Below are 15,481 nucleotides of genomic sequence, written 5' to 3' on the forward strand. Positions count from 1 at the left end.
AGGATAGCCCTCTGAAAACTCCCAACAGTCCCTAATCGCTTAAAGCAGGATTGAACTGAAAAACACACTTTTGTAATCCTTCACAAAGTGGTGTAAAAGTTTGATTTTTGAAATTATAACTATGTATCCATTTTGGTGGAGATCTAATGATGCCACCTGTAGTTTTCACAAAATGACGACTAGTGACAGGTAAATTGCTTTTAAACAGGCATTCACGCCCCCTTCACACCCTTTGTTGGTCTACACCAGAGCACGTGATATGTCTTAGGTCCCCATCCTTACTTTCGCTGTTCAAAATAAATCTTGAAAAGTTTTCCGCAATGGATCCTGTATTTGCATTAAAAGCCCTAATACGTAATAACAAAAGCAGAACAAGTAAAATGGTTTTGACTGTATTTATACTTGGCAACAATTGCTGCTAAACTCAAAAATACACTTGCTGAAGTAGAGAATAGTTTGAAGTTCAGCAGATGTACCTCATTGCGCCCTTGTTTCAAGAATGCGCAAAGCAAATATTCTGTATTCTGAACGATTGGCTCCAGTGTTTCCAATAGGTTGTTTAGAGACATTACTGTTGAACCTAAATAGCCATGGACATGCTCGTTTTTTTTCCAGTTGTCACCTTGCCTCAGGGCACAGTGAGCTTTGTAAACGTTTTTTTTTTTCGTTTTTTTGCACGAAGTGTGCACAAATTTCCTGTTTCTAAAAAACTGTCAACCCCACCTTGTGATTGTCATGTTTGGTTAATTCTGTATTTTGTACATATTGTAGCTATTTGTATGCCACTTTTTAATATCTAAATTGTAATTTTGTAACACAATGTGATAATGCATCAAACTTTATAAACATACTAAAAAGAGCTGAAACAAAATACACTTCTGTCAATAAATACATGTTGACGTAAAGCTTTTTAGACCTTCTTAATACTGCAATAACAACTGCATACTTATGAGTTATCAAAATTCAGGTATAAGATACCACCGTAGAATAGTTAGTCCCTGGTTGTGACGAACTCACCCACCACACCGCTGGCAATTACAAGTTGGTGGGGGAGGACACAGGCACTGACAATCAGATGGCAGAATCTCCATCTGTCACCACCAAACTCCTACCAAACCCCTTGTATGTAATTAGTGGGTGGTGGAATATGCCACTGGGCCAGAAGGAACGGTGGATATGGCATGGGGCTGGCTAGGTCAGTGCTGGCAGTAGCCCCTCCTGTGGCACCTAGCCCTCCTCAGGGCTTAGTGATGGCCCAGTGATTTGTCAAGCCCCAGAAAAGGGAGAGAGATTTGTCTTTTGTCTTCCACAAGCCACAAAAGAGCAGCTTTCCTGCAGGGCACAAGCATCTCCGAACCAAAGGAGGATCCAGAGATATTGCTATCCGACATTGCGCACATGTGATATACTGGCATGTGGATTCCGCAGAAGTCCCCTTTTGTCAGTCGAGTGCTTATTCACTCCAGAGAAAGACAGTGCGTAATTTGTAAATAAAAACGTGAGGTGCCCAAAGCCCTCTTCTTAAACTTGTGGCTGCTGCAAACAAATGCGCGAACAGGGAATACTGAGGCGGCGTAATCGTAAAGCCACATTCGGCCTCTTTAATCCATTTACAGCCACTCCTTGCCCCTTCAGCTCACTCTTGCAGCTTTCTACTTTCTCCCTTTGTGAAGCGTATTCGTTTTTGTCTTCCTCCGTCTTTCCCATATGTGGCCCGGGTCGAGGCAGTGCCTATTGGTGGGTTTATTTAAGGGCCGTAGTGTAAATATTAGGTGGAGAACTACCAGCACCGGGTGGAGCCATCGTGAACGTGCATGATGCAACCTGGCAGAACAACTGAGGTTTAGAAAGCTCCTGCACATACTGAAGTAAAATGTAAAGTGAATTGGAGGAGTCGTTGGGGCGAAAAAGTGCGAAAGTGGGAAAGTGAGAAAGTGCGAAATACTCGCCATTCTGCTGATGTGCAACGCTCCTGTAGTCTGCGGTTGTGGTATGTGATCCACCCAGGTCTAGTGCATCCCATACCTCGTTTCTCACTGTTGCCATGGCAGCAAACATTTCCAATAATGGAGTATAGTTATTTTAAGCGCTATTGATAAATCAACAACAGGAAGAACAATCCATAAGGGGAGAAGCAATGCAGTTGTCACCATGACAGCTCGAGTCCCTCAGTGGTTGCCAGCAGTAATGGAAACAGATGAAGTTTTCAGAAGAGCAGCGTTTTGTCTTCCTGCATTCCTGTGTCACATATCAATATCAGTGCTTTCCAACCTCAGCAGACAAGAAGCTTCAATCTAGAGGGGCTCAGTCACGTGACATACGTCAGAGCAATGGTGCCACAAAAAAAAACCTGCGGATAAGTGAGTTTCTAACATTCGAACAGGTCTCAATTATCTTAGATTTATACATAGGGATTCTGGGCAATCTCTCTTCTGCTGAACGAATTTATGAAAAGTGCGCAGGCCACCAAAAAAATAACTTCATCCTGTTGACAAAACATGTGTACAACGATTTATCTGTAGCTTGAGGGAAAGAGAGCAGAAAAGCAGAAGCACACCCCTCAAATGGCAATATTATTTTACACATACCCAGGCGGTGAAATGGGAATATAGAAGTGCAGGTACTTGCTAAATTATAGCGCCTGTTGCTACTAAGAGGTTCCACTCTTCTCTCACTACAGGTAATGCCACCAGCTGAGAAGTGCAGATGTTCCTTTGTTCAAATTAAAGTGCAGGCCCTCAGAACTCGACAGTACCTTCCTATTAGAAGCAAACTATATACCATAGTCAGGGCCACTAGAATTATGCGGCAGGGGAAGGCCAAATTATGCAGCAGAGTTGACTAAATTATGCGGCAGGAAAAACCAAAGTATACTGTGTAATGCGGTACATTTTGCAATAGTATTGCTTTATCCTTTTGTCATTTTTACACTTGCTAAACCTGTTTGGGAATTGGATGCATCTTATTCATAACAGTTTGACACCCAAATATGGCAATATGAAACAGAAAGGTGAGCAGTCAACCTTTCCAAAGGGTCTTCCTCTGCGAAGCAATGTGTCACTGCGTTTTTAGTAACTTTTGGATCCTAAGAGCTAGCAACTACATGTGACACATCTATAATTATGCGAAAATCCCCGCAGTGGGACAATTCCAGCAGAACTTACAGTGGTTAAGACAAACAATATGAACAGATACATATACAATAGGGAGGCTTCTTAAGAAACCAAAAGTTATTGTGGATAAGATAGCTCTCAAAATAATTTATGGGGAGACTGACAGGATGAGGGGAACAGAGAGACAGAAATGGAGAAAGGTACACAGATAGATCTAGAGAAGTGGTTAAAACAGAAGGAGACAGACAAAAAGACAGGCTGTATATAGAAACGGTTACAGAGATTTAAAGTAAGACATATAAAGAAGGTAGATAGTGACAGTGAGAACATGCTAGACAAGTCAAGAAAGATTCATTATGACAAATAATAACAAAATAGGGAGTGGTAGACAGTAGTAGAGTGATAGGTGTGGAAGGAACAATCACTGGCATTAGAGAGAGCCAGAGGGAGATAGAAAAAGAAGCGGGAAGGATAGGTAAGAAAAGGTGATACGTAGAAAGAAAGTGAGGGAATCAGGAAAGGAGTAAAAGAAAACAAGAGAAATATAGTGAGGCAAAGACTCATTAATGTGTATTACATGTAACAAATTTAATGGCATGCCAATAGTAAAACCAGCAGCGGTTTCTTCTCGAGTATCAACCCCACCCACTGCGAGCCGTGCAGAAAAAAATAAAATGGCAATGAAACATTTAATTGCCATTTTATTTTTACTGGTGTACGCAGGGCACACTGCAGCAGCCCAGAGGCATGCTGGACATTTCTTCTGCTGCCAATTGGCAGCATGGAGGACTGAAGCAGGGCTGACTGCATTCTCCCACGTGTGCATGTCACATTGGTCGGCTGTTTGGCGCCAGCCAAACTGACATGCGCACTTTGAAGCTCTCCATCTATCTCAATCAATCAATCAAATAATACTTGTAGAGCGTGGCTAATCACCCGTAAGGGTCTCAAGGCGCTGGTAGGGGAAGCGGTAAGTGAAGGTCAGAGGAGATCAGGTGAAGAGCCAAGTTTTGAGGTCCTTTTTGAATTGGGAAAGTGTGCGAGATTTTCTGAGGTGGATCGGGCGGGAGTTCCAGGTCTTGGCGGCGAGGTGGGAGAAGGACCTTCCTCCTCCTGTGGCCTTCCGGATGCGTGGGACGGCGGTGAGTGTGAGGTCAGTGGAGCGGAGGTGGCTGGTCGGCGTGTAGAAGTGGAGTCTTTGGTTGAGGTATTCTGGTCCGGCGTTGTGGAGAACTTTGTATGCAAGTGTGAGTAGTTTGAAAGTAATTCTCTTGTCTATTGGGAGTCAGTGCAGGTCTCTCAATAGGGCAGAGGTGTGGCTGTGTTTGGGGATTTTGTTGATGAGACGTGCAGAGGCGTTCTCGATGCGGTGTAATATTTTTAGTACCTTGGTGGTGGTTCCGGCATAGAGTGCATTGCCATAGCCCAAGCGGCTGCTGGCGAGGTCCCGAGTGACTGTTCTTTCGTTTTCGGTGGGGATCCATTTGAAGATCTTCCTAAGCATGCGCATAGTGTTGAAACAGGCGGAGGAGACTGCGCTGACTTGGTGGTTCATTGAGAGCAAAGAGTCCAGGACGAATCTGAGGTTGCGGGCTTGTTCGGTGTGGGCCAGAGCGCTTCCTGTATCTATCTGTATTTGGCTGCTTGGTGGAGACCAAGCACAGGCCTCTAGGGCCTGAAGGAGCGTCCAGCCGGCCAACTCCATTTAATCCAGGTGCTTCTCTCATGCTGGTTAGCAGCAAGAGAGCATTGTCTGGATTGGTTAGGAGAGCAGAGAAAGCAGAAGAACAGCAAGGAGGATGCATAGTCCATTGGTAAATGCCATTTTATTTGCAATGTGTGATGCAAGTGTAGTGGTTGTGTTTTATTTTGCAGTTAATGTTGTTTTTATTTGGGCTTTTGGAGGAAGGGGTTATTTTATTTTGAGCTTTTGGGGGGAGTGGTGGTTTACTTTGGGGTTTTGGTAGAAGGTGATGTTTTATTTTGAGAAGTGGTGGGGCACTTCAGTCACCCCACCACTTTCAAAGTGTACCAGCTGCCCCTGGGTAAAGTACTGACCAGCTGATATTGGAATATCTGCTCTCTTACTTAGGAGGTTGACCTATTCTCTTAGTTACATACAGTACAATCAAACTGAATTTATGTCATACTTACAGCATAACTTGCCATTGTGTATTTAAAAATCAAGTTGAAGACCTTCGTATCCCATGATGACTAAAACATTCCAAACATGAAAATATGCTTCCACAAAACATCAGGGCAATTTTGTCTAAATGTGATATCACATCCTGAGATTTACAGAACCAATCAAAATTGTTTAGTACATTTTGGTGAGTGTGCATGCAGCTCAGACATTATGTTTCATAAATAAATGACTGTAAGTGCAGTCAAATAGCTTCTCGCTGAACTGAAACTCCTTTGCTTCTTCCAGAATGTCTGTTTGTCACAATGACAGAATGAGAATGAATTGTTCTAGCTAACAAAACTGCATAAAATGACATTCTGGTATTTAGATGACATGCTTAGTCTTATTTTCATAAAGCTAGAAAAAAGTTGCAGAAATCATTAAATATTCATTCAGAAACAAATACTGCCAAATGTGAAAAACATAAAACAAGACAAATCTGAACATAAGCATTTTGCTAGGCAAAATATGTTTCAATAGATATATGGGATAAAGTACCCCCTGCTGTACATTACAAGGATATTGTCAGGGATGTAGTTTGGTTAGTAAAATTGGGGGACGGGAGGGAGAGGAGCTTCAAATTTCCCAACTCTGGCTCATTAAGGCGTAATACATTATTTTAGAAGCAGAGCAGGAGGGTGCTCAAGGGGCAGTTGGAAGAGATAGCAGTGCTGACTGTTAGGGTTGCTTACAATATCTTGTAAAATAACCAACAGTTTTAAGAACTTTAAAACAGAGAGGCGAGAGAGAGAGTGTGTGAGTGTATTTTTTAGTGTGTGTGTGCATGTGAAATTCCTAGTTGAAATCTGACAGCCACCTCACCATACCCGACTGAAAGAGTGTGCACCCAACTATTTGCTGGAGAATACATTTATTGAGGGGGTTTAACACCCCAAAAACCCACAGCGAAGGTATGCCAATGAATACTGCAAATCACTATGGTGATCTGTGACCATCCAAAGTAATTCTAATGTGTCTTGCAATAGCCTTATAACGTAAGCAGGAGGTACTTTATTCTTTATAATAAATAGTCACAATCTTTCCACTTAAATCCTTGGTGCATTACTGTTTCAAATGAAAGAGGTAGCATGTTTGCAAACACAGAGAATAAACATATAATCAATATTGTAAAATTAAACATACCACACAAGCAGATAGATATTTGTTGCAAAAAGCTATTACAATTAGGTTAGAACACATCAGATTAAAAAAAATATCTGAAGCTCAGAATGTGTATAAACATGCAGAATCTGTCTTCCATGCAAAAAATAAATATGTTGCAAGTGCAAAAAAATAAATATGTTGCAATAAACATCTGTGTTCTGCTTAGCACTCTTCATCTGGAAAAATGGAGAAGAAGGAAATGCCACAGCCTTTGTGTTCTTGTGTTCTTTAAACTGCAGTTTTAATTATGCTCTGTGCCTTTCATCTTGGCTGCTGGCTCTGACAGTAAACATTGTGACGTCAGAACGTAAATGCACAAATGTATAACAGTTGAGCGGCTATGTCATTTCTTTATTGCAGGTGACTATGCACGTCACAAGTCTCCTGCAATAATGAAATGATAGACAGTGTTTACACAGGGATTGCAGGATTCCACGCATGCCATTCCTGTAAATTATAGCAATAACATATTTTAATCTATTAATTGGTAGGTCAGAGTTAGAGGATCACTTTTTTCTTATAGCTGTAAAATGGTTCTAACCTGAAATCGGAAATATCTCTGAGAAAGCGTTAGTCTCCCTCACCATAGCTCATTCAATCAAGCATGTCAGAAGTTTTTGCGAGACCCAGGTCAACATATTCAAATGGGACCCTCGAACGAATACCTGTTTCTAAGCTTAAAAAAACAAAAAGATTGTCTCTGAGGGAAAGAGGAGACACCACAGATGCTGCATCTAGTACCAAATCATAGTATTAGCTATGTTAGGAGCTTTATTACCGAAAAGTATATTTAGGTTTTAAAATCTATAAAAAACACTTTGCAGGATAAGCTTGGGGGCTTGAAAAGTGGTGAGACTAACGAGTAATGATGCCATTGCCTCCCTTCTAATGAACCTGCATTACAGGTGTTAGATGGTAGGTGGCTCTTGTGATGTGTTGGCAAGCTTGGACTGTTTGGATGGACTTACAAAACTAAACAAATGGAAATGATGGAATTCTGTCTAGCTGTGAAGATTACTTATAGTGATCAGCATAGGACACGAGGGGTTAGCAGCCTTGAACTGGAAATAGTCAATGGATTTTCAAATATTGATACCTTCCTCGGTTTCTTTTGGCCTGCACTGAACTAAATCAAAGTCAAATAGCTTCTGAGATTCTGGCTTCTCTTCTGGTGCCATATTGCATGAAGCTATGATTTCACACAATTCTGAAGGTTAGTCTTTGGAATCATGCAAAATGACCAGTGCACAAATTTAACTGGTAATGGGGAAATAATGGCACCTCAAAAAACTTAACATTTTACTAGCTGCAGTCTCGACAAACTGAATGCGAATATGCAAGCACTGCATACTGGCAATTTCCATAGTCTAACTATGTCAATTTAAAACTACTGGTTAACAGTATCAGGACCTAGGCAAAAAACAATGGTCTCAGATATATAAGATGTCCTTGCAGATTGACTCCTTGAAGCAAATGATCACCGTTGTGCAGTGCTTAATTTATAAATAAAAACATGTTGGTGCCCAAAGCCCTCCCCTAAAACATGCGGCTGCTGCATTTAAATGTCTGAGCACGGAATACAGAAGCAGCGTAATCCTGAAACCATCTCGGGCCCCTTCAATCCATTTAAAGCCACTCCCTGCCCCTTCAGCTCACTCTTGCAGCTTTCTGCTTTCTACCTTTGTGATGCTTTTTCGTTTTTCTCTTCCCCATCTCTCCCATATGTGTGTTTTGCTTGCAGTAAATGCTTGAGGCAGAAGACTAAGCGTCGGCCCTCAAAAATAAGTGCTGGTTCTCAGCACCGGAAACAACAAGCACAAATTAAGCACTGCTGTTGTGGTGCCTTTAATGCACATGCTGCTGTCACACTCCTCTTACCTCGCAGTTATTTGCCATTTATGTAACAATCAGCCATTGCCATGGCATTGTGGCACCTAAGGAATAGGGAAATGCCTCTCCAAAAGGTGCCAACAGTGCTTAAAGTACTCAAATTGTGCAATTGGTGGGCACTGGGTGGTGGCTTGGTGTACGCCAGCACTCATTTTTGGGGACCTGAACTTATTTTTCATCATCAGACTTTGAACCAGAGCAAGAGGTAAAAAGGCAGGAAGAGGAAAAATGGGGTAAGAGAAAGAAATGAAAACCGTGACAAAGGGGAGAAGCAGGGATGAAAACGGGCCCGCAAAAGGAAGATAAGGAGACCGGACATGAGCAAAAGAGGATGAAAGAAGCATAAAGTGGATTCAAGAATAGACCACTTTGGTATTTGGCATCTCCAGCATTTGGATCCACCAGCACCTGGCACGAAAGAGAAACGGGTGCCCAGGGGGTTTCTTGAAAAAACATACTCTAGGTGGCTTATTGAAATATAGTATCAGCAAAGTAAAGAACGCGTCCTAATTAATCATAACAAAAAACATGACTGTATATGTCACTCCACATATCTCCATAAAATGGAAGAAAAAAAGTTAAAAGATTGCGATACCCAGTGCGGCATCGAGAAAGCAGGAATTTAACTGCAGGATACATGGCTGTGTCCAGCAGCGCCGCCGCTCGTGCAACATTTGTCGGATAACTTATGACACCACTAGAAGAAGACGCTAAACACGGATAAAGCGGGGCCATGCTTAACGCCGAAACAAATTTATGAGCAGAAAAAGTCACACTTTTCCCTCGACTCGGAAAATGATGCCCTCCGGTTCGGTGCCTGGTTTAGAGGAAAAGCCATTTACTGCTGTTCTCTTCGGGCTTTTGCCCTTTCACTGTGACATTAAACAGAGCCATCAAACCGCTCTACAGAGTGCTAAACTGTAATCGGGCACACACCAGAACTGGCATGGAGGGGATTGGGGTTGCGAGTTCACCGTCTTGCTGGATTTGGCAGATTTTAGAGACAGATTCAAAGGCGAGGCGGTGTCTGGAGTGTGGGATCAAACGCCAAATGAATACATATTCCCTTTGTGATTTGTACATCTTCCTGTGACGGGTGAAACTGGCATCATTTAAGTGCTGATCTCCACGTAAAAACCGGAGAGCGCGAAAACCAGAAGGGCCGATAATCAGCGGCTCCCTTGGCTGATAAACGGGGTCACCGCTCTCGCAGTGCAGGTTACAGGTCCAGCTTGTGCCCCGCTCCCGCTGATAACCTTTCACGGAAACGCGCCTGTTCCCCAAGCTGCTTCGCAGAACACAGAAGAGCTAAAATTGCTTTTCGGGTTATTTTAGGATGCGTCGTCCCCTGCGTCACCCCATGTTTGTCGTACGGCTCACGGATGTTGAACAACATCCCGATGAAGGTTGTATGATTATAGCGTGGTCCATATTATCGACTGACAATAATATTGCATCCATTGCGTCGCGAGCTGAGTATATAATTAGGATCTTACCTCAGCGTCTACTTAACAAGCCATGTCTCGATGATAATTATTTCGATGTAACAGATGCGATGTTTTGGTCATGGCACATAATGCATGCAATATAGTCGAGGTATACCCCAGTGAACACTGATAAACTAGCTTTCACATTACAAAATAAAAATGTTGAAGACGCCTTAGAACTGGCATTCATGCTGTTGTGCCACTCACTAGTGCTGTACAAATTAACAATATTTCACGCTTCTTTCCGCTTTCTTTCCTTTTTTTGCAGCTTTATATAGCGCAAACGCGACCCGAAGGTATTGGAGCGCTTTATATGGGCACCAGTTACATTACGCAAGGACACAGTCATGTTTTGATTTCTTGTAGGCAGGGGGACATTAAGTGATTTGATCAGAATCATACGATGCTGAGCCGATGCCAAAACTGGTTCTGTAGCCCTCCACTCTCAGTCATTCCATTGCTTTCTTGCAGTAAGTCTTGTATTGGAAACCTATGGACATGTGTCAAGGAGATTTCATACGGTTGCTGCCCTCACCAGCTTGGTAGAGAAGTGTTTATGCCAAGAACTGTGTATAGGGTTGTTTCCATAGTACAAGTAACATACATGTGCCTGTCACCCATTGCCATTACAGTATAGTTATTAGCGACTTCCTCACTGGATCATAGTTGAAGCCTGGGATATCTCATCATGCAGACTGTGAGAGAGGAGAAACTCGGGAGAAGCTGTAGCGAATGCATAAGGATTAATATTTTTCAGTGCAAACACATTCACTGCGGGTGAACCCACTAGGTGAAGAATCTCCTACAGACAGCTCAGGAGCTACTGGTAGCTCGCCAGTACCCTACAAGTAGTTCCCTCAAGTTCAGCCCACGACATAACGTAATTCTGAAGGTCTAGATGTACATGAGCGCAGCTAGACATATAAAGGGGAGTGGATGAGCAGAGACCATTGCAGGAGTATGTTGTAGACTAGACTTGGACTGTTAGTTTTGATGAGAAACATCTACCTCAGAAGGAGATATTACACAGAAGTATATATTTTTCCCATAGTTTTGGAATGGTGCAATGTCAAGGCTGGTGAATTTAAGTGGACACCTGATAGGACTATCTTGGTGATAGTATTCGGGCGAGGAATGTTGAGGATTACAGGCCTGACAGGAAGATGTTCAGAGTTTAGCTGTCTGTGCCTGGCGTAATCTAATGTAAATTCTACAAAGCATAGGTAAACAATATATACCACATAACTAGCATCCTTTAGGGCAAATATTGGATTATTCTGGCACCACAGCCTACATCTCAGCATCATGGTTTCCTGTCAATTACTGTTCCTTAGAACACAGAAAGAAGCAATGGGGCAGTGTGCCGTTAAGGCCACGTAAACGAGGCCCTTAATGCCTGTCCTAAAAATCCAACAACAGATCTGGAGGTTTTTTCCAGCCACAGGCCCAGTTCCCTGCTTCCTGTTGTATCTGAAATGCTCAAGAAATTAGTTATTGGTCACCTTAACAATTTCTTGAATCAAATAATCTTTTGTATGACTTGCAGCCTGGATCCAGGCCATGTCATAGAACTGAATCTGTCCTGCTTAAATTCTCTGAGTTTATAAAATTGAGTCTTGATCAGGGGTACATAGCTATTGTGGTCTTAGATCTCTCTCGTGGCCTTTGATACTGTTTCTTATCCTATATTGAAACAATGCTTAGCTAACAGTTATATTGATGGTTTTGCTCTACAATAGTTTTAGTCCTTTTTATCTGATTGCATTAATTAAGTCCATCTTCCTCCTTATTCATCTGCACCAAAGCCACTGAACTATGGAGTTCCACAGGGATCGCGCCTTGAGCCCCACATTTTCAGTGCTTTTATGGCTCCATTGCTGAAATCATTCAGCCTTGGGAAATTTAAGGTGGTTTCATATACTAGTGATAACCAGCTACTGCTGACATTCTTAGAGGCAACCAGTGCACACCAAAACTCTTTCCAATCCTGCCTCGTGAAAGTGACCGACTAGGTGAAGTACAGCTGTTTAAAGCGCAATACCTTTAAAACTGAAGCTCTGCTCTTTCTTTGTTCCCCTTCTATCAGGTCCAATGCCTGGTGCCTTTAGAAGCCTCCCCACATTTTAATAGGTCTTTTTGAAAACACATATCAATTACTTTCATAAACTAACCATAACACTTAGTCCTAGTTTTATTTGCTCTCAGTATTTTACCCTGTACGTTTTTGTGCTGATGTTTTTGTGTTATTTTTTCATTTTAATAAAGAAGTTAACAATAAAACTTCTTAAAGGGGAGAGAACATCAGCATCACATTTACAGCTCACCACGGAGTGCAACCAGCGATGTATCAATCACAATTTGTAGGTCCATAGCACGCAATACAGTGCAAAGGCATTAACATAAGGATGGGCGTGGTGGTGGTACTGGGTCCCCATCAATCAGGTCCAGATCATATAGTTTTCCTCACACCCTATAACATTTCTGAGGGCATCCCCAGCTTTTATATGTAACTTTCTCTGCTGCCATATACAAGTCCGTCCCATTTCTTCATGCATGACCAATGGGGACATCTGGCACCCCGCAGTGCTTCACACATCTCTCTTTGCCATTGTATGTAGTCTCTCCTGGTCATAGTAGACTCTATGTAGTACCCTGAGTTGGATTAGCCTCAGCTAGCTCAGACTTAATAGCTACCTCTCTAGGATACATCAGGGTCCCACCAGACCTGCAGATTGCTCATTGTATCAAACAACACTCCTTATGTGGGGTAATGCAGATTCTGAGGTGCTCAAAGACCTCTGTCTCCTCCATCAATCACTGCAGGAGGACTGTCTGGTCTATCACTCCGGTTGACCGGTAAAGCACTTACTCCCCCCAGTTTATTCTGTAGCCAAAGTAGCTTCTGTAGGTTTTAAATAACCACAACACAGCTGGGACTGTCATTGCCGGATTCGTTATGTATAGCAGAATATCGTCCGCATTTAGCAAGAGATTTCCTCCTCTATGCTTGTATCAGTGATCTTCATTCCAAGGTGGGTACGTATTAAACAAGTCAAGGACTCAATGGTAAACAGAACCAGGTGGGAGGACATGGACAACCCTGCCTGGTCCCCCTTCTAATCAGGAACAAGGATGAAAGAGTACAGTTCACTGTCACTGTCAATGCTGGGATTTGATACAACATTGCTATCCATTGTCTATAGTTAAGGCTGAAATCAAACTTCCCCAATGTATGCGTATGGAAGGGCCAGTGTATGTCATCCAATGCCTTTTTGGCATCCAATGTGGGAAACAGATGGGGGTCCCACCTGTCCCAAGTCTCAGCTATGCAGTTGTGGAGCTTTCTCAGATTCAACCTAGTAGACCTACCAGGCCTAAAACCTGAGATGTCCCTGTGTAACAAGGGGACAATAACCCCAAGGAGCCTGGTTGTGAGGATTGTGGCTAGTATTTTGGCTTCAATGTTTAATTAGGAGATCAGGGGATACAACTCACAATGGTGTCTGGGCTTGCCCTCTTCAGGGATCACAGTGATGGTGTGGTGAAAGTCCGTTGGCAAAACCCCCTTGTCCCGAGCCTCATGGAGCATGTTCAAAAGATGCAGTCCTAGGAGCCCGGAGTAGCACTTATAAAATTCATTCTGGATGCCATTAGGACCTGTCGCCTTACCAGTTTTCAGCTTGATAATAGCTGTCTGATCCTCCTCAAGTGTAATATCTCCCTTCAATGCCATCTGGTCATCTGCCAGCAATATCGAAGTAGCCACCGTGGCAAGTTACTCTATGATTTGGTTGACATCTATCAGCTGATGCACCTTATAGATTGACTTAAGTGCTGGGCAAATGTGTCCGCTATACGGTCATCCGTTACCTGAGTTCCACTGCAATAATTAGTGATGTGCCCACTCCTATTGGGTCTCCAATTACCTCCCGCTCAACCAGGCCAGCAGCTTATCCACTTTGTCTCCAGTATCATATAATAAATGGTGTGTGGGAAGCATTTGCTTCTTTACTTTCTCCTGTGCAAGGTTGCAGTAGTCAGTATGTAGTATTTCAATCTATCTAAAGACAAGTTGATCAACCAGTGCCCCGAGGGAACCAGTTGCAAAAGTTGACATTCTATTGCCTCTATTTTCTCAAACCTGTAACCTTAAAAAAATGCATACAACACAGAACTGGGATCTCCTTGCCCCCCTCAACTTACCTCCCACCAACCCCCCGCAAGTATACAACCACCTTCAAAGAAAATTACAACTATTCACGAGCAAGGTCTGTCGCCCACCCCACCCCTGGAGATAGCTACTACCACAAATCCACCAGAGTCAAGCTGTGTGGGTCCATCCAGAAACACCTGACAGGAATCAACCAGTTAATTCGATGTCCTGTCTTCCATTTCTGGGTTCAATGGAGCACCCTCCAAGCGTCCATCATCTCCATCATCTGTGGTGTAGAGGAGGATGGCCCCTTCGCTCCCCCTCCCCGAGTGTGTGTGGTGCACCAGGGGGTAAGTCCCCCTCAGAGACAGTTGACTCTCCAATCTGCCGGCGAGCACCACTCGACAGCGGCACTTGTCTACTGCCACCCACCCTGCTCCACAATTTCTTCTTTTTAACTGTATGCCAGCTCTTGGGTTGGGCCCCCAGTTCCTCCTGTCGATTGCTCAACCCTGGCCTCTCACTTACTGGTTTAAGTGATGTTCATTCCTACAGCCATTGCCATGCCTCCTCCGGGGAATTGAATATGAAGGCCTTTTCTTGGAAGAGTACTTTGAGTTTTGCTGAGAATAAAAGCACATATTGCAACTGCATAGTGCAGAGCCTGGCTTCAATAGCATCCTAAGTCTGCCTTTGTTTCTGTACCTCCCATGAGTAGTCTGGGAAGATCATGATTGTGGGGGTGTCATGTTTAATAACTCCTTTATGTCTGGCCTCTTTAAGGATCATAGCACAATCTTGAAAGATTAGGAAGTGGGCAATTACCAGCTTTGGGGGAGCTCCAGGCAGGGGCCTGCCACTAAGTCCCTTTCGTTTTTTTGTTTAACCTTTTTGACAAATTTCATAGGCCCTGGTGGGGGGGGGCACTTTGGAGCACACTTCCCAAATTTTGGTTTCTAAGTCCTCTCTGGAAGCCTGGATCGCGGCCAGTAGTGCTGCACTGTCAGGCATCGCAGGGGAGTCACCTGGGCCCTCCATGTGGGGCCCCACAATCTTTGCATATTGTCAATCTTGCTCTGTCAGGGATGCCATAGTTCCTTCCCTTTCACCATAAGGGCAAGGGCCTTCGCTCAGGGCAGTCACCATCCCAGGCCTCTCCAACTGTCGTCAGGGTCGCTGTGCCACCCACGCCATGACCAAATCAGAGGTCAGCTTCACCCAATGTGTGGGGGAGAAGAGATGAGGAGGGTGGCTCAAAGTCTGAATGACTCACAGTCCACTACAGGATGTTTAGAGTTGTCAAATAAAGCAGGCCAGATGTGTCAGACAATCAGATGCCCACAATGTCTCAATCAGAGCCCCCTGGCAGGGGGAAAGACCCCCCCCAACTGATCCCTTTCAGGTGAGGGGCTCACCCCACATGAATGGGGCTCCTCTGATGGACTCCCCAACTCACTTGCTGGCCTGGCAGCTCTTCTCATCCGGCCAC

The 15,481-nt window shown here is 43.6% G+C and overlaps 1 protein-coding gene across 6 annotated transcripts in view; it reads right to left on the bottom strand.

The window, feature by feature from the left end:
• CAMTA1 (calmodulin binding transcription activator 1) overlaps positions 1-15,481 on the bottom strand; it is a 2,488,613-nt gene that overhangs the window by 1,356,018 nt on the left and 1,117,114 nt on the right. The gene's annotated exons all lie outside the window — the stretch shown is intronic.

Source organism: Pleurodeles waltl, chromosome 6, assembly GCF_031143425.1.
Source record: "Pleurodeles waltl isolate 20211129_DDA chromosome 6, aPleWal1.hap1.20221129, whole genome shotgun sequence".
NCBI lineage: Eukaryota > Metazoa > Chordata > Amphibia > Caudata > Salamandridae > Pleurodeles > Pleurodeles waltl.